Here is a 16,144-nt window from a genome sequence, read left to right as displayed (position 1 = left end):
CCGTATTATGTATTTTCTTTTATTTCCTTTTCTTGTCATCTACTTAATGATCTGTTGAGCTGCTCGCAGAAAAATACTTTTCACTGTACCTTGGTACACGCGACAATAAACAAATCCACTGTCTGTGCCGCTGTACTGCTCTGTATTTAACAGGAGTCAAAGAGAACAAAGAACAAAGAAATTTACAGCACAGGAACAGACCCTTCGGCCGTCCAAGCCTGCGTCGACCATGCTGCCCGTCTAAACTAAAATTTTCTACACTTCCGGGGTCCGTTTCTCTCTATTCCCATCTTATTCATGTACTTGTCAAGATGCCCCTTAAATATCACTATCGTCCCTGCTTCCACCGCCTCCTCCGGCAGCGAGTTCCAGGCAACCACTACCCTCTGCGTAAAAATAACTTGAACATTATACTCCAAATGTGGCGTAACTAAGGTTCTATACAGCTGCAACATGACTAGCCAATTTTTATACTCAGTGCCCTGGCCAATGAAAGCAAGCATGCCGTATGCCTTCTTGACTACCTTCTCCACCTTACAGTGACCTGTGGACCTGTACACCTAGATCTCTCTGACTGCCAATACACTCGAGGGTTCTACCATTCACTGTATGTTCCCTACCCGTATTAGACCTTCCAAAATGCATCACTTCACATTTATCCGGTTTAAACTCCAACTGCCATCTCTCCGCTCAAGCCTGCAGACTGATGAGACTGTGTTACACTGTCAGTGTGCTCCTGTACTGCTCTGTATTTAACAGGAGTCTGCAGACTGATGAGACTGTGTTACACTGTCAGTGTGTTCCTGTACTGCTCTGTATTTAACAGGAGCCTGCAGACTGATGAGACTGTGTTACACTGTCAGTGTGCTCCTGTACTGCTCTGTATTTAACAGGAGTCTGCAGACTGATGAGACTGTGTTACACTGTCAGTGTGCTCCTGTACTGCTCTGTATTTAACAGGAGTCTGCAGACTGATGAGACTGTGTTACACTGTCAGTGTGCTCCTGTACTGCTCTGTATTTAACAGGAGTCTGCAGACTAATGAGACTGTGTTACACTGTCAGTGTGCTCCTGTACTGCTCTGTAATTTGCCTGCAATAGAAAATGACTGAATCTTTGTTCCAGTGGAACCTTTGCTGTTCTGAAATGTGGGTGAATATTACCGAGCTTCACATCCTTGCTCATATTGCTGCAATTGTGTCGAAAGGAGATGTGTGAAGAGCTGTTCTCGGTGTGGAAATGTGAACCAAGGAAATGGTATGTGTGTGTGACAGAGACACAGCCTTGTGCTCACACTCAGAATAAAGAACCTCTTAGTGCGTACTTTATCCGCTCCAGTTTTCTGAACGCTGCCATGTCGTTTATCCAGGCCTCCACGCCCGGGGGTTTAGCTTCTTTCCACATAAGTAGAATCCTTCGCCGGGCTGCTAGGGACGCAAAGGCCAAAACATCGGCCTCTCTCGCCTCCTGCACTCCAGGCTCACCTGCAACCCCAAATATAGCCAACCCCCAGCCTGGTTCGACCTGGACCCCCACCACCTTTGAAATCACTTTTGCCACACCCACCCAGAACCCATGCAATACCGGACATGACCAAAACATGTGGGTGTGGTTCGCCGGGCTTCCCGCGCATCTCCCACACCTATCCTCCACTCCAAAAAATCTACTCAGCCTTGCTCCAGTCATATGCGCCCTGTGCAGAACCTTGAATTGTATCAGGCTGAGCCTGGCACACGAGGACGAAGAGTTTACCCTACTTAGGGCATCTGCCCACAGCACCTCCTCAATCTCTTCCCCCAACTCCTCCTCCCATTTTCCCTTCAGCTCCTCGACCATCCTCTCCCCCTCGTCTCTCATTTCCCTATATATATCTGACACCCTACCATCACCCACGCCCCCAAAATCACTCTGTCCTGGATCTCTTGCGCCGGGAGCTGTGGAAATTCCCTCACCTGTTGCCTCACAAATGCCCTCACTTGCATATAGCGAAATGCATTCCCAGGTGGCAACCCATATTTTTCTGTCAGTGCTCCCAGACTCGCGAACGTCCCATCTAAGAACAAGTCCTTCAATTTCGCAATTCCTGCTCGCTGCCAAGATTTAAATCTCCCATCTATCTTTCCCGGGACGAACCTATGGTTGTTCCTTATCGGGGACCACACTGAGGCACCCGTCACTCCCTTATGTCGTCTCCACTGCCCGCAAATTTTCAGAGTTGCCACTACCACTGGGTTTGTGGTGTATTTTTTCGGGGAGAACGGTAAAGGCGCCGTCGCCAATGCTTTTAGGCTAGGTCCCCTACAGGACGCCATCTCCAGTCTTTTCCACGCCGCTCCTTCCCCTTCCCTCATCCACTTACGTACCATTGGCACGTTGGCGGCCCAATAATAATCACTTAGACTCGGCAGTGCCAGTCCCCCTCTGTCCCTACTGCGCTGCAGGAACCCCCTCTTTACTCTTGGGGTCTTTCCAGCCCACACAAAGCTCATAATACTCTTGTCCACCTTCTTAAAAAAGGCCTTTGTAATCAGTACAGGGAGGCACTGGAACACAAAAAGAAACCTCGGAAGGACCACCATTTTAACCGCCTGCACCCTGCCCGCCAATGACAGGGGCGCCATGTCCCACCTCCTAAAGTCCTCTTCCATCTGCTCTACCAGTCGTGCCAAGTTAAGCTTATGCAAGGTTCCCCAGTTCCTGGCCACCTGGATCCCTAAATACCGGAAATCCCTTGTTACCCTCCTCAACGGTAAATCGTCTATTCCCCTGCTCTGTTCCCCGGGGTGCATCACAAACAGTTCACTCTTCCCCGTATTCAATTTATATCCTGAAAATTCTCCAAACTCCCTGAGTGTCTGCATTATCTCAGGCATCCCCTCCACTGGGTCCGCGACATACAACAACAAATCATCCGCGCATAATGACACCCGATGCTCTTCTCCTCCTCTAAGTACCCCCCTCCACTTCCTGGAGCCCCTCAGCGCTATGGCCAGTGGCTCAATTGCCAACGCAAACAGTAACGAGGACAGGGGACATCCCTGTCTTGTACCCCTATATAGTCGGAAGTGGTCAGATCGTTGCCTATTTGTAATCACACTTGCCACCGGGGCCCTGTATAGGAGCTGAACCCATCTAATGAACCCCTCTCCAAATCCAAATCTCCTCAGTACTTCCCACAGGTAGTCCCACTCCACTCTATCAAATGCTTTCTCTGCATCCATCGCCACCACTATCTCCGCCTCCCCCTCCGGTGGGGCATCATCACCACCCCCAGCAGCCTCCGTATATTAGCTTGCCTCCCTTTAACAAACCCCGTTTGATCATCATGCACCACCCCCGGGACACAGTCCTCTATCCTCGTCGCCATCACCTTGGCCAAAAGCTTGGCATCTACGCAATAGGGAGGTTGAAGACGGGGCAGTAATTTGTAAGGATGGCAGGGTGAAGGGTTTGTTTTATTGAGGGGGTTGATGATGGCAGATTTGAAGGACAGAGGGACAGTACCTGAAGAGACAGAAATGTTGACAATATCCACGGACACAGGGTAGTTGGCTGATCGGCAGCTCAGTGGGAATAGGGTCGATGGAGCAGGAGCTGGGTCTCATGGACAAGATGAGCTCTGAGAGGGCCTGAGGGAAGATGGGAGAGAAACTAGAGAAAGATGTGGGTTCAGGAAAGGATGAAATTTAGAGACAGTTTGGTCCGGTGGGCTCGTGGGAGGGAGGGAAGCAGCAGAGGCAGCTGATCAGATTTACTCAATCTCAGTCACAAAGAAGCTCCACAAGCTCCTCACACGTCTTGTTGGAGGTGAGGATGGAAGAGGCAGGGGAGAGGGAGAGTACTTCAAAAGGAACTAACTTGTGTCAGATATTAAAAAGTTTCAACACACTGCATATTTAACACAAATCTAATTTATTTGACTTTTACGCAGAATTTTAGCCCCTGTAAATTGTCTGGAGTTTGTTATCAGCAGAAAGAGACACAAATGGACATGGTTCAGTCCTGAATGTGAGTAACAGCAAAATCCAATCACTGTGGTTACTTGTGGCCTCGTTGGTGTCTCAGCAGGTGGGATGAAGTGGTGAATCCCTTCCCACACTGAGAGCAGGTGAACGGTCTTTCTCCAGTGCGAATTCGCTGATAGTTCTGAAGGGCAGATAACTGAGTGAATTCCTTCCTACACTTGAAACAGGCGAATGGCCTCTCCCCAGTGTGAATTCGCTGATGTACAGTGAGGTCAGATGAGTGTCTGAACCCCGTCCCGCAGTGAGAGCACCTAAACGGTCTCTCGTCAGTGTGAACACGTTGATGGCTCATCAGTTCACCAGAACCTTTATAGCACTTCCCGCAATCTGGACATTGAAACGGTCTCTCATCAGTGTGAACTTGTTGGTGTCTCAGCAGGTTGGCTGAAATAGTAAATCCCTTCGCACACAAGAGCAGGTAAATGGTCTCTCCCTGGAGTAAACTCGCTGATGTGTGGACAGAGCAGATGACTGAGTGAATCCCTTCCCACACTTGGAGCAGGTGAATGGTTTCTACCCAGTGTGAAGTAGCTGGTGTCTCAGCAGGTTCGATGAATGAGCAAATCCCTTCCCACACTCGGAGCAGGTGAATGGTCTCTCCCCAGTGTGAATTCGCTGGTGTCTCAGCAGGTTCGATGAATCAGCAAATCCGTTCCCACACGTGGAGCAGGTGAATGGTTTCTCCCCAGTGTGACTGTGCCGATGAGTTTCCAGCCTGGATGGGTAAGTGAATACTTTCCCACAGTCTGCACATTTCCACGGTTTCTCCTCAGTGTGACTGCATTTGTGTCTCGTGAGGCCTGATGATCGAGTAAATCCTCCGCCACACACACAACACGTGTACGGTTTCTCCGCACTGTGAACGATGCTTTTTCCTTCCATATTCCAAATCCGCTGCTATTCAGGATATGATAAATTGAGGACTCTGTCAGATCCTGATGTGATGCTTGGTTTGAGTTCCCGGACTTGAGACTCCCCTTCGAACACCCTGTGAAACGGATTGAAAACAGAAAATAGGGAGTGAGAGAGAACCCACAAAAACACAAAGGCAGGTTGTGAAATTGAGCTGAATGAATCTGGTCATTTGTGGGGACGGCACTGGGAAAAAGTGGCCATGAAAACTGCTGGATTGTCATAAAAACCCAACTGGCCTCTTTGGGAGGAGAGAGAAAGAGGTGAAGAGAGATTTTTTACACCTACAGGTCATATTAAAGAGATTAGATGGCAAAGCAAATTCGATCTTGAGTTTCATAAACAGTAATATTGAGACTGAAACTATGCTTCTGGTGGCACAGTGATTAGCACTGCTGCCCCACAGCGCCAGGGATTTGGGTTCAATTCCGGCCTTGATGTGTGTGTGGAGTTTGCATTCTCCCAGTGTCTGCGTGGGTTTCCACCCGGTGCTCAGGTTTCCTCCAACAGTTGAAAGAAGAGCAAGTTAGGCGGATTGGCCTTGATAAATTGCCCCTTAGTGTCCAGGGATGTGCAGGTTAGGTGAGGCTATGGGGTTACAGGGACAGGGTAGGGGTGTGGGCCTAGGCAGGGTGCCCTTTTAGAGAATCAGTGCAGACTCGATGGTCCGAATGGCCTCCTGCTCTGTGGGAATTCTATGGTTCTAATTCTATTCTATGAATCTTTATAAAGCTCTGGTCACCACTCTTCAGAAAGAATATGAAGGTTCTTGGAGAAGGTGCAGAGGAGATTCACCAGAATGGTTCCAGCAAATGAGGTTGAGGGGAGATTTGATTCAGGTCCACAAGATTGTCAGATTTCGATCAGGTGGACAAACAAACTTTGTTTACATTCACTGATCGTACAAGCCAGGGAAATTAGGGATGGGTAATAAATGTTGGCCGAGCCAGACACTCCCACAAATGAACAAGATAAAATCTTGGAGACTCCAGTCAGTCAATCCGGGAGAGTTGGCATCCAGTCCAGGCTCGCAGTGCATGCGCCCTGCGGTCCCTTGTCCTCTGTAAAGATGGCGGCCGGTAACCCGGGCCTGTCACCGCTCAGCTCTCACTCTGTTCGGTGCTGTTTAAGACGGGACCATTAACATTTTACTCGGGAGTTGAAGCCACCACGGGGTATTTATGAAGCCTCCCGGCTCACTCCGCAGCTTCTATTGTTCCCCAGCCACCCACTGGCTCCAATCCTGAAAGTCGCTCGACTGTTTCTTTCCCGCTCCTCGCACTGTCAGCGACAACCTGAACTGCGCATGCTCCAGTCACAGCCCGACTCTGCGCATGTGCGAGGAAGTTCTGTGATGAGGATAGAGCACATTCCCAGCCGCAACGCATGATGGGCAATAGCCCCGCCATTGCCGATAGAGAGTATGCTTTGCCAACCGATTACGATTGGTACCATTGTGCCAAGGGAACAAATGTATTAAATAAATTAATACAGCAACGAAATAGGACAGGCCCTCCACCACAGTTCTGTCTTGGGTGTGATTGACAACAGGCCAAACAAGGACAGCACGGTAGCATAGTGGTTAGCACTATGCTGAAAAATTACCCTAGTGTTCAAAATTGCCCTTAGTGTTGGGTGGGGTTACTGGGTTATGGGGACAGGGTGGAGGTGTGGGACAGGGTGGGTGCTCTTTCCAAGAGCCGGTGCAGACTCGATGGGCCAAATGGCCTCCTTCTGCACTGTAAATTCTACGATTCTATGACAATGAGATGTTAACGTGTTGGGGTCTGAGCAGGCTCAGGTGAACAGTGAATTTTGTCTTCCTGGACAGAACAGTTAAACTGCCCCTCGCCAATAACAGTGTGTTGATATTGGATCAAATGGTTTGGGCTTTTAAAGTTGGAGTGTTAACCAGTGGGAAAACTGAAGTGTGTGAGTGATTTCCCTCTGAACTGCTCCTTAATTAATGACTAACTCATATTTATTCTCATCCAGTGGAAACATCTTCCACTTGTCTCTCATATCAAACCTTTTCATAAACTTACAGGATCAGGTCATCCTTCATTCCCTTTTCCAGAGAAAAGGTTTACACCCTGTCCAATCTTTCTTGCTGGGTGTAACCTGTCAGTTCAGGAATAATTCAAATATCTTTTCCTGCATAAGAACTAGGAGCAGGAGTAGGCCATCTGGACCCTCGAGCCTGCTCCGCCATTCAATGAGATCATGGCTGATCTTTTGTTGATTCAGCTCCACTTTCCGCCCGAATCCAAAACCCTAAATCCCTTTATTCTTCAAAAAACTATCTATCTTTATCTTAAAAACATTTAATGAAGGAGCCTCAACTGCTTCACTGGACAAGGAATTCCATAGATTCACAACCCTTTGGGTGAAGAAGTTCCTCCTAAACGCAGTCCTAAATCTACTTCGCCTTATTTTGAGGCTATGCCCCCTAGTTCTGCTTTCACCCGACAGTGGAAACAACCTGCCCGCATCTATCCTATCTATTCCCTTCATAATTTTATATGTTTCTATAAGATCCCCCCTCATCCTTCTAAATTCCAACGAGTACAGTCCCAGTTTCCTCAACCTCTCCTCGTAATCCAACCCCTTCAGCTCTGGGATTAACCTAGTGAATCTCCTCTGCACACCCTCCAGTGCCAGTACGTCCTTTCTCAGGTAAGGAGACCAAAACTGAACACAATACTCCAGGTGTGGCCTCACTAACACCTTATACAATTGCAGTATAACCTCCCTAGTCTTAATCCCCATCCCTCTAGCAATGAAGGACAAAATTCCATTCGCCTTCTTAATCACCTGTTGCACCTGTAAACCAACTTTTTGCGACTCATGCACTAGCACACCCAGGTCTCGCTGCACAGCAGCATGTTTTAATATTTTATCATTTAAATAATAATCCCTTTTGCTGTTATTCCTACCAAAATGGATAACCTCACATTTGTCAACATTGTATTCCATCTGCCAGACCCTAGCCCATTCACTTAACCTATCCAAATCCCTCTGCAGACTTCTGGTATCCTCTGCACTTTTTGCTTTACCACTCATCTTAGTGTCGTCTGCAAACTTGGACACATTGCCCTTGGTCCCCAACTCCAAATCATCTATGTAAATTGTGAACAATTGTGGGCCCAACACTGATCCCTGAGGGACACCACTGGCTACTGATTGCCAACCAGAGAAACACCCATTAATCCCCACTCTTTGCTATCTATTAATTAGCCAATCCTCTATCCATGCTACTACTTTACCCTTAATGCCATGCATCTTTATCTTATGCAGCAACCTTTTGTGTGGCACCATGTCAAAGGCTTTCTGGAAATCCAGATATACCACATCCATTGGCTCCCTGTTATCTACCGCTCTGGTAATGTCCTCAAAAAATTCCACTAAATTAGTTAGGCACGACCTACCCTTTATGAACCCATGCTGCGTCTGCCCAATGGGACAATTTCCATCCAGATGCCTCGCCATTTCTTCCTTCATGACAGATTCCAGCATCTTCCCTATTACCAAAGTTAAGCTCACTGACCTATAATTACCCGCTTTCTGCCTACCTCCTTTTTTAAACAGTGGTGTCACGTTTGCTAATTTCCAATCCGCCAGGACCACCCCAGAGTCTAGTGAATTTTGGTAAATTATCACTAGCCATCTCTTTTCGCACTCTGGGATGTATTCCATCAGGGCCAGGAGACATGTCTACCTTTAGCCCCATTAGCTTGCCCATCACTACCTCCTTGGTGATAACAATCCTCTCAAGGTCCTCACCTGTCATAGCCTCATTTCCATCAGTCACTGGCATGTTATTTGTGTCTTCCACTGTGAAGACCGACCCAAAAAACCTGTTCAGTTCCTCAGCCATTTCCTCATCTCCCATTATTAAATCTCCCTTCTCATCGTCTAAAGGACCAATATTTACCTTAGCCACTCTTTTTAAAAAATATATTTGTAGAAACTTTTACTATCTGTAACATCTGTTACATCTTCTCCAGTCCTTCTAGATCCATTTTACAATATGGAGACTTGAACTAATCTGAACAGCAAACTCACCGTTGTCCTCAAATGCCTGTATGTTGCAGTATTTTAGTCATTTTATTGTTAGCTGAATGTAAGATGGGACAGAATAAGATCCAACGAGCCTGTCTGCGACACTGTAGAACATCGGGCAGCACGGTAGCACAGTGGTTAGCACAATGGCTTCACAGCGCCAGGGTCCCAGGTTCGATTCATGGCTTGGGTCACTGTCTGTGCGGAGTCTGCACGTTCTCCCCTTGTCTGCGTGGGTTTCCATCGGGTGCTCCAGTTTCCTTCCACAATCCAAAGATGTGCAGGGATATGTGGATTGGCTATGCTAAATTGCCCTTAGCATCCAAAAAAGGTACGGGAAGGTGGGGTTACGGGGATAGGGTGGAAGTGTGGGGATAGGGTGGAGGTGTGGGGTTAGGTAGGGTGCTAAGGCCGGTGCAGACTCGATGCGCCAAATGGCCTCCTTCTGCACTGTAGATTCTGTGATTTTGTATCTACAAACTTGCCTCTACCCCTTACTGCTAAACAGTTGGCTTTTTCACTCTTAACCTGTCAGTGATGACATTAAGAATAATGTGTCAGAGAAAGACTGGATTTCAGCTCGGTGACACTGGGCCAGACTAAAGTTTAATTGTTGAGCTAATGTCTCCATATGAGAAGATGGACCTAGAAGGACTGAGGAAGATACAGTAAAGTTTATCGGAATGATGCCTGAACGAGCAGGTTGCAGCCAGCAAGAAATGCAGAGGCTCGATGAGCCATATGGTCTCCCCCCGCTTCCATTTCTTGTGTTTTCATGAACATCACGGTCAGTCATTTCCATGCAGACACAACCAACTAACAGTTCATCGCCATCCTTCCCATATTCCAGGATTTCAAGCACACTTTCCAGGTGACAGTGATTTCCTTGTACTTCTTGCTATCCAGTATTGTGTATTCACTGCTCACGATTTGCTCTCCCCTACACTGAGGAGATTAAATCTGGATTGGTGACTGTGAACATCACCATTCAGTCTGCAAGCATAATCCTGAGCTTCCGATCATTTAATATTTTAATTCCCCGCCCCATTCCCACTCTGTCCCCGGCCTCCTGCATTGCTCCAATGAAGCTCAAAGGAAACTCGAGGAACAGAACCTCATCCTTGATCAGGCAATTTCTGACCTTCCAGACACAACATTCATTTCAGTAATTTCAGATTATAATCATCACTCCGATATTTTTAGACAGTTGGTGCTGGTAACGGTTCTGCTGTTGCCATTTATACCTCACCTGGACCTGTCTTTTATTTCTTCTCTTTTCCTGTTAGTTTATTTACTTATCTCATTGTCACCAGTTTTGTCTTGCACCATTATCCCCTTTGTCATTTAATCACTTCAGCCTCACATCCTCCCAAATTGCCCCCTCTGAAATGGCCCAGCAAGCCACTCAGTTCAAGGGCAATTAGGGATGGGCAGCAAATGCCGGCTCAGCCAGCGACACCCACATCCCAAGAACAAATAACGGAAAGTCGGCAGTTAGAAAGACAAATGCAATGTTCGCATTCATTTTAAGAGAGCTACAATACAAGTGCAGGGATGTACTGCCATGGCTCTCATCAGACCACATTTTGAGTATTGTGAGCAGTTTTGGGCCCCGTGTCTAAGGAAGGATGTACTGGCCTTGGAGGGTGTCTGGAGGAGGATCACAAGAATGATCCCTGGAATGAAAGATTTGTCATATGAGGAGCGATTGAGGACTCTGGGTCTGTACTCGATGGAGTTTAGAAGGATGAATGGGAATCTCATTGAAACTTACAGAATACCCAGGTAGAGTGGACGTGGAGAAAATGTTTCCGCTGGTAGGCGAGATTAGAACCCAAGGGCACAGCCTCAGACTGAAGGGACGATTATTTAAAACTGAGATGAGGAGGAATTTCTTCAGCCTGAGGGTGGTGAATCTGTGGAACTCTTTGCCGCAGAAGGCTGTGGAGGCCAAGTCATATAATCATAGAATCCTGCTAGTGCAGAAAGAGGCCATTTGGCCCATCAAATATGCACTGGCCCTCTGAAACAGCACCCTGCCCAGGCCCACGCTCCCGCCCTGTCCACGTAACCCTACCTAACATGCACATCCCCGGACACCGAGGGGCAATTTAGCATGGCCAATCAACTAGCCTGCAAATCTTTGGACTGTGGGTGGAAAGTGGAGCATCCGGAGGAAACCCATGCAGACACGGGGAGAAACTGTCACCCAAAGCTGGAATTGAACCTGGGTCCCTTGTGCCACGTGCCACCATGCCAAGCCAGTCAGAGTGTTTTTAAGACAGAGACAGATAGGTACATGATTAATAAGGGGCTCAGGTTTTATGGGGAGAAGGCAGGAGAATGGGGCTGAGAAACATATCAGCCATGATCAAATGGCAGAGTAAAGTCGATGGGCTGAATGGCCTCATTCTGCTTCTCTATCTTTTTTTTTAATGAGGGGATCTCATAGAAATGTATAAAATTCTACCAGGAGTGGACAGAGTAGATTCATAAAGAATGTTCCCAATGGTGGGGGAGTCCAGAAATAGGGGGTCATAGCTTGAGGATAAGGGGTAAAACGTTTAAGACTGAGGTGAGGAGAAATTTTTTCACCCAGAGAGTGATGAGCCTGTGGAATCCATTACCACAGAAAGTCGTTGAAGACAAAACATTGTGCAATTTGAAGAAGGAGTTCGATATAGCTCTTGGTGCTAAAGGGATTAAAGGATATGTGTGGCTCTGTGATGCAATGGACAGTGTGTTGGACTTCTACTTAATAGCAAGTAAGGGATTCAAAGATTGTGGGATCACATCTCACCAGAGTCGACTGTTAGCGTGGTGCAGTGATTGGCACTGCTGCCTCACAGTGCCAGGGACTCGGGTTCAATTCAAGCCTTGGTGACTGTCTGTGTGGAGTTTTCACTTTCTCCCCATGTCTGCGTGGGTTTCCACCCGGTGCTCAGGTTTCTTCCAACAGTCCAAAGGGAAAGTTAGGTGGATTGGCCTTGATAAATTGCCCCTTAGTGTCTAGGGATGTGCAGGTTAGGTGGGGCTATGGGGTTACAGGGACAGGGGTGTGGGCCTCGGCAGGGTGCCCTTTCAGAGAATCAGTGCAGACTCGAATGGCCCCCTTCTGCACTGTAGGAATTCTATGGTTCTAATTCTATTCTATGAATCTTTATAAAGCTCTGGTCACCACTCTTCAGGAAGAATGTGAAGGTTCTTGAGAAGGTGCAGAGGAGATTTACCAGAATGGTTCAAGCAAAGGAGGTTGAGGGGAGATTTGATTCAGGGACACAAGATTATGCCAGATTTCCATCGGGTGGACAAAGAAACTCTGCTTCCATTCACTGATCGAACAAGCAGTCGGGACACAGATTTAAAGTTTTGGGTAAAACCTGGATTGAACGATATAAGATCCTGAGGGATTTTGACAGTGTGGATGTGGAGAGGATGTTTCCTCTTGTGGGAGAATCAAGAACGAGGGTGTCACTGTTGCAAAGTGAGGGGTCTCCCATTTCAGATGGAGATGTGGATTTTTCATTCTCGAGGGTTGTAGGAATTTGGAACTCACGTCCTTAAAAGGCAGTGGAAGCAGAGTCCTTGAATATTTTTAAGGCAGAGCTGGATAGTTTCTTGATGGGCAAGGGGTGAAAGGTCATCAGGGGTAGGCAGGAATGTGGAGTTGACGTTAGAATGAGATCAGCTGCAATCTTATTGAATGCTGAGCAGGCTCGAGGGGCCGAGTGGCCTGTTCCCAGTTTATATGTAAAAGGTACAGGAGATAGGAGGTGATATGGGATTTATGTTTTTAGACAGCGAGCGGCAATGGCCTGAAACTCGCTGCCTATGAGGGAGTTTGAAACTCGACACAATGAATGATTTGATTTCAACAGGAAATTGGATAGACATCTGAGGGAAATAAACCTGCGAGGATACAGGGATAGAGCAGGAGAATGGCACTGACTGGATTGCTCCAGAGAGCTAGCATGGACTCAATGGGCCGAATGCCCTTCTTTGTGCCATCATGTCTCTGACTCTTGTGTAATCTAGTTTTGTAATTTAACCCCGGGGGGGTTCAGATATCACTCAGGCAAATCTGTGCTACACTCCCTCCGAGGCCATTCTATCCTTCCTCAGGTTTGTTGCCCAGAACTGAACACAGTTCTCCAGGTTTGGTCTAACCAGGGTTTGTGAATCTCGGGGCTTTTCCAGCCGTACTGAGACCTGAAATCTTCCCTCACAGCCAGAACAGTCAAACCTTTCACCTTCCACACCCAGATGCTGCTGAAATTCAGGTTCTGGTGAATCGAGTGACGTTTGGTTTGCGTTTCCCGTCTGTTCAACATCCACTTCCAGTATCCTGTAAATTTACAGAAACCTCACTGTCAGTTTAGGATAGAAATTCACAACATTCTCTCCTCATCAACTTGATTAAATGTATTCCTGGAGGTTTGATCACGTGACCCGCCCCCATCCTCCAGCCATTAATCGGTCAACACATCCATCCTTGTGACACACTGCCTTCGGTGTGAACTCGGGGAGAGGAGCTTCGGAACAGTAAATATAAATAACTTACCTCAGGGATTCACGGCCTAGCCGGCAGGGAGCGGAGTTGATGCGAATCCAGGGAGGAGGAGCTTCGGAACAGGAAATATAAATAACTTACCTCAAGGATTCACGGCCTAGCCGGCAGGGAGCGGAGTTGGTACGAATCCGGGGTGGAGCAGCTTCGGAACAGTAAGTATAAATAACCTCAGGGATTCATGGCCTAGTCGGCAGGGAGCAGTTGATGTGAATCCGGGGAGGATTAGCTTTGGAACAGTAAATATAAATAACTTACCTCAGGGATTCATGACCTAGTCGGCAGAGTTGGTGCGAATCAGGGAGGTGGAGCTTCGGAATAGTAAGTATAAATTTTTTTTCTTTTCAAATTTAGAGTACCCAATTCATTTTTCCAATTAAATGGCAATTTAGCGTGGCCAATCCACCTACCCTGCACATCTTTTTGGGTTGTGGGGGCAAAACCCACACAAACATGGGGAGAATGTGCAAACTCCACACGGACAGTGAGCCAGAGCCGGGATCGAATCTGGGACCTCAGCACCGTGAGGCAGCAGTGCTACTCGCTGTGCCACCCTGCTGCCATCAATAAGTATAAATAACTTACCTGTTGGGTATCTGGACTGGGGGCAAAAACTGAAACGTGACATCAGAGTAAGTAACTAAGTCGGGTTGTAACTAGGAGATTAGTAACTAAGAGATTAGTAACTAGGAGATTAGTAACTAGGAGATTAGTAACTAGGAGATTGCTGAATGTTATCTATATCAATGACTTGGATGAGAATGTACAAGGCTTGATCAGTAAGTTTGCAGATGACACTAAAATAGGTGGTATTGTAGACCGTGAGGAAGGTTATCAAAAATTGCAGCAGGATCTTGATCAGCTGGGGAAGTGGGCCGAGAAATGGCAAATGGAGTTCAATACAGATCAGTGTGAGGAGTTGCATTTCGGAAAGTCAAATCAAGGTAGGACTTTCACAGTGAATGGTAGGGCCTGAGGGAGTATCGTGGAACAGAGGGACCTTGGAGTTCAGATGCACGGTTCTCTAAAGGTGGAGTAACAGGTAGATAGGGCCATGAAGAAGGCTTTTGGCCTTCATCAGTCAGGGCACTGAGTATAGAAGTTGGGAAGTTATATTGCAGTTGTCCAGGACGTTGGTGAGGTCACACCTGGAGTATTGTGTTCAGTTTTGGTTGCTTTGCTATAGGAAAGATGTTATTAAACTGGAGAGAGTGCAGAAGAGATTTACAAGGATGTTGCCAGGACTCAAGGACTGTGTTACAGGGAGAGATTGGACAGGCCAGGAACTTTTTCTTTGGAGCGTAGGAGACGGAGGGGTGATCTTCTAGAGGTGTATAAGATCATGAGAGGCATGGATAGGGTGAATGCTCTCAGACTTTTTCTCAGGGTTAGGAATCAAGAACTAAAGGACTTTGGTTTAAGTTAAGAGGGGAAAGAATTAATGGGAACCTAAGGAGCAACGGTTTTACACAGAGGGTGGTACGTATGTGGAATGAGCTGCCGGAGGAAGTGGTTGAGGCAGGGGCATTGGCAACATTGAAAAGGCATTTGGACAGATACATGGATAGGAAAGGTTCAGAGGGATATTGGGTTAGCTTAGATGCTCCTTTTGGTTAGCATGGACCAGTTTGGGCCGAAGGGCCTGTTTGCGTGCTGTAGATTCTATCCATGAACCCCAAGTCTCTTTGGACACCCACTGTACTTAACCTCTTTCCATTTAGAAAGTACTCAGCTCTAACCGTTATTGGTTCAAACTAGATAACCTCACACTTGTTTACATTGCCACAATCTTGGCCATTCACCTTGTCTGTCAATATCTGTCAATAGGGGCTGGTTTAGCGCAGTGGGCTAAATAGCTGGCTTGTAATGCAGAACAATGCCAGCAGCGCAGGTTCAATTCCTGCAGCGGCCTCCCCAAACAGCCGCCGGAATGTGGTGACTAGGGGCTTTTCACAGTAACTTCATTGAAGCCTACTTGTGACAATAAGCGATTATTATCTTCTTACAGTTTTATGCTGTCATCAATGCTGTCTACGATGCCACCGAACTTTGTATTATCAGCAAGAGTGCAGAAAAGGCACTTCGATCCATCGAGTTTGCACCAACACATCAAAACCTGACCCACCTACCTAATCCCATTTGCCAGCACTTGGCCCATAGCCCTGAATGTTATGATGTGCCAGTCTTCATCCAGGTACTTTTAAGAGGATGTGAGACAAGTCGTCTCTACCACCCTCCTAGGCAGTGCATTCCAGACTCTCACCACCCTCTGGGTAAAAATGTTTTTCCTCAAGATATGTGTCAATAAATCTAATATAATCTAACCCCACTCTCTGCTGTCTGTTGGTTAGCCAATCCTCCATCCAAGCTAATATATTGCCTCTAAACCTCGTGGGATCTTTCCTTGTTTATTACCTTTTGTGTGACACCTTATCAACTGTATTCTGGAAGTCCAAATATATCCACAGGACCCCCATTATCCACCTGGCCTGTTACATCTTCCAAGAACTCCAACAAGTGAGTCAAACACTTCACCAAACCAGGCTGACTGATGGATTGCGGTTTGACTTTCCAAATG

General features: G+C 47.1%; 1 protein-coding gene and 1 long non-coding RNA gene across 9 annotated transcripts in view; one reads left to right on the top strand and one right to left on the bottom strand.

Moving 5' to 3' along the window:
• LOC140421791 (uncharacterized) overlaps positions 1 to 16,144 on the top strand; it is an 864,226-nt gene that overhangs the window by 68,787 nt on the left and 779,295 nt on the right. The window lies entirely within an intron of this gene.
• The window catches only part of LOC140421854 (uncharacterized), a 514,775-nt gene that overhangs the window by 497,958 nt on the left and 673 nt on the right, over positions 1 to 16,144 (bottom strand). Inside the window, exons 2-3 of one of the 2 annotated variants that reach the window (XR_011947128.1) lie at positions 13,250 to 13,344; positions 3,896 to 5,013 (exon numbers count right to left, since the gene is read on the bottom strand). This is a non-coding gene — a long non-coding RNA (uncharacterized lncRNA). Of the gene's footprint in view, positions 1 to 3,895; positions 5,014 to 13,249; positions 13,345 to 16,144 lie in introns of those variants that run through there. The other variant, XR_011947127.1, reaches the window with a different exon arrangement.

The sequence above is a fragment of the Scyliorhinus torazame genome, chromosome 5 (genome assembly GCF_047496885.1).
Source record: "Scyliorhinus torazame isolate Kashiwa2021f chromosome 5, sScyTor2.1, whole genome shotgun sequence".
NCBI classification, from domain to species: Eukaryota; Metazoa; Chordata; class Chondrichthyes; order Carcharhiniformes; family Scyliorhinidae; genus Scyliorhinus; species Scyliorhinus torazame.
The sequence above is the reverse complement of the archived record's forward strand: the minus strand, read 5'-3'. Positions and strand labels throughout refer to the sequence as shown.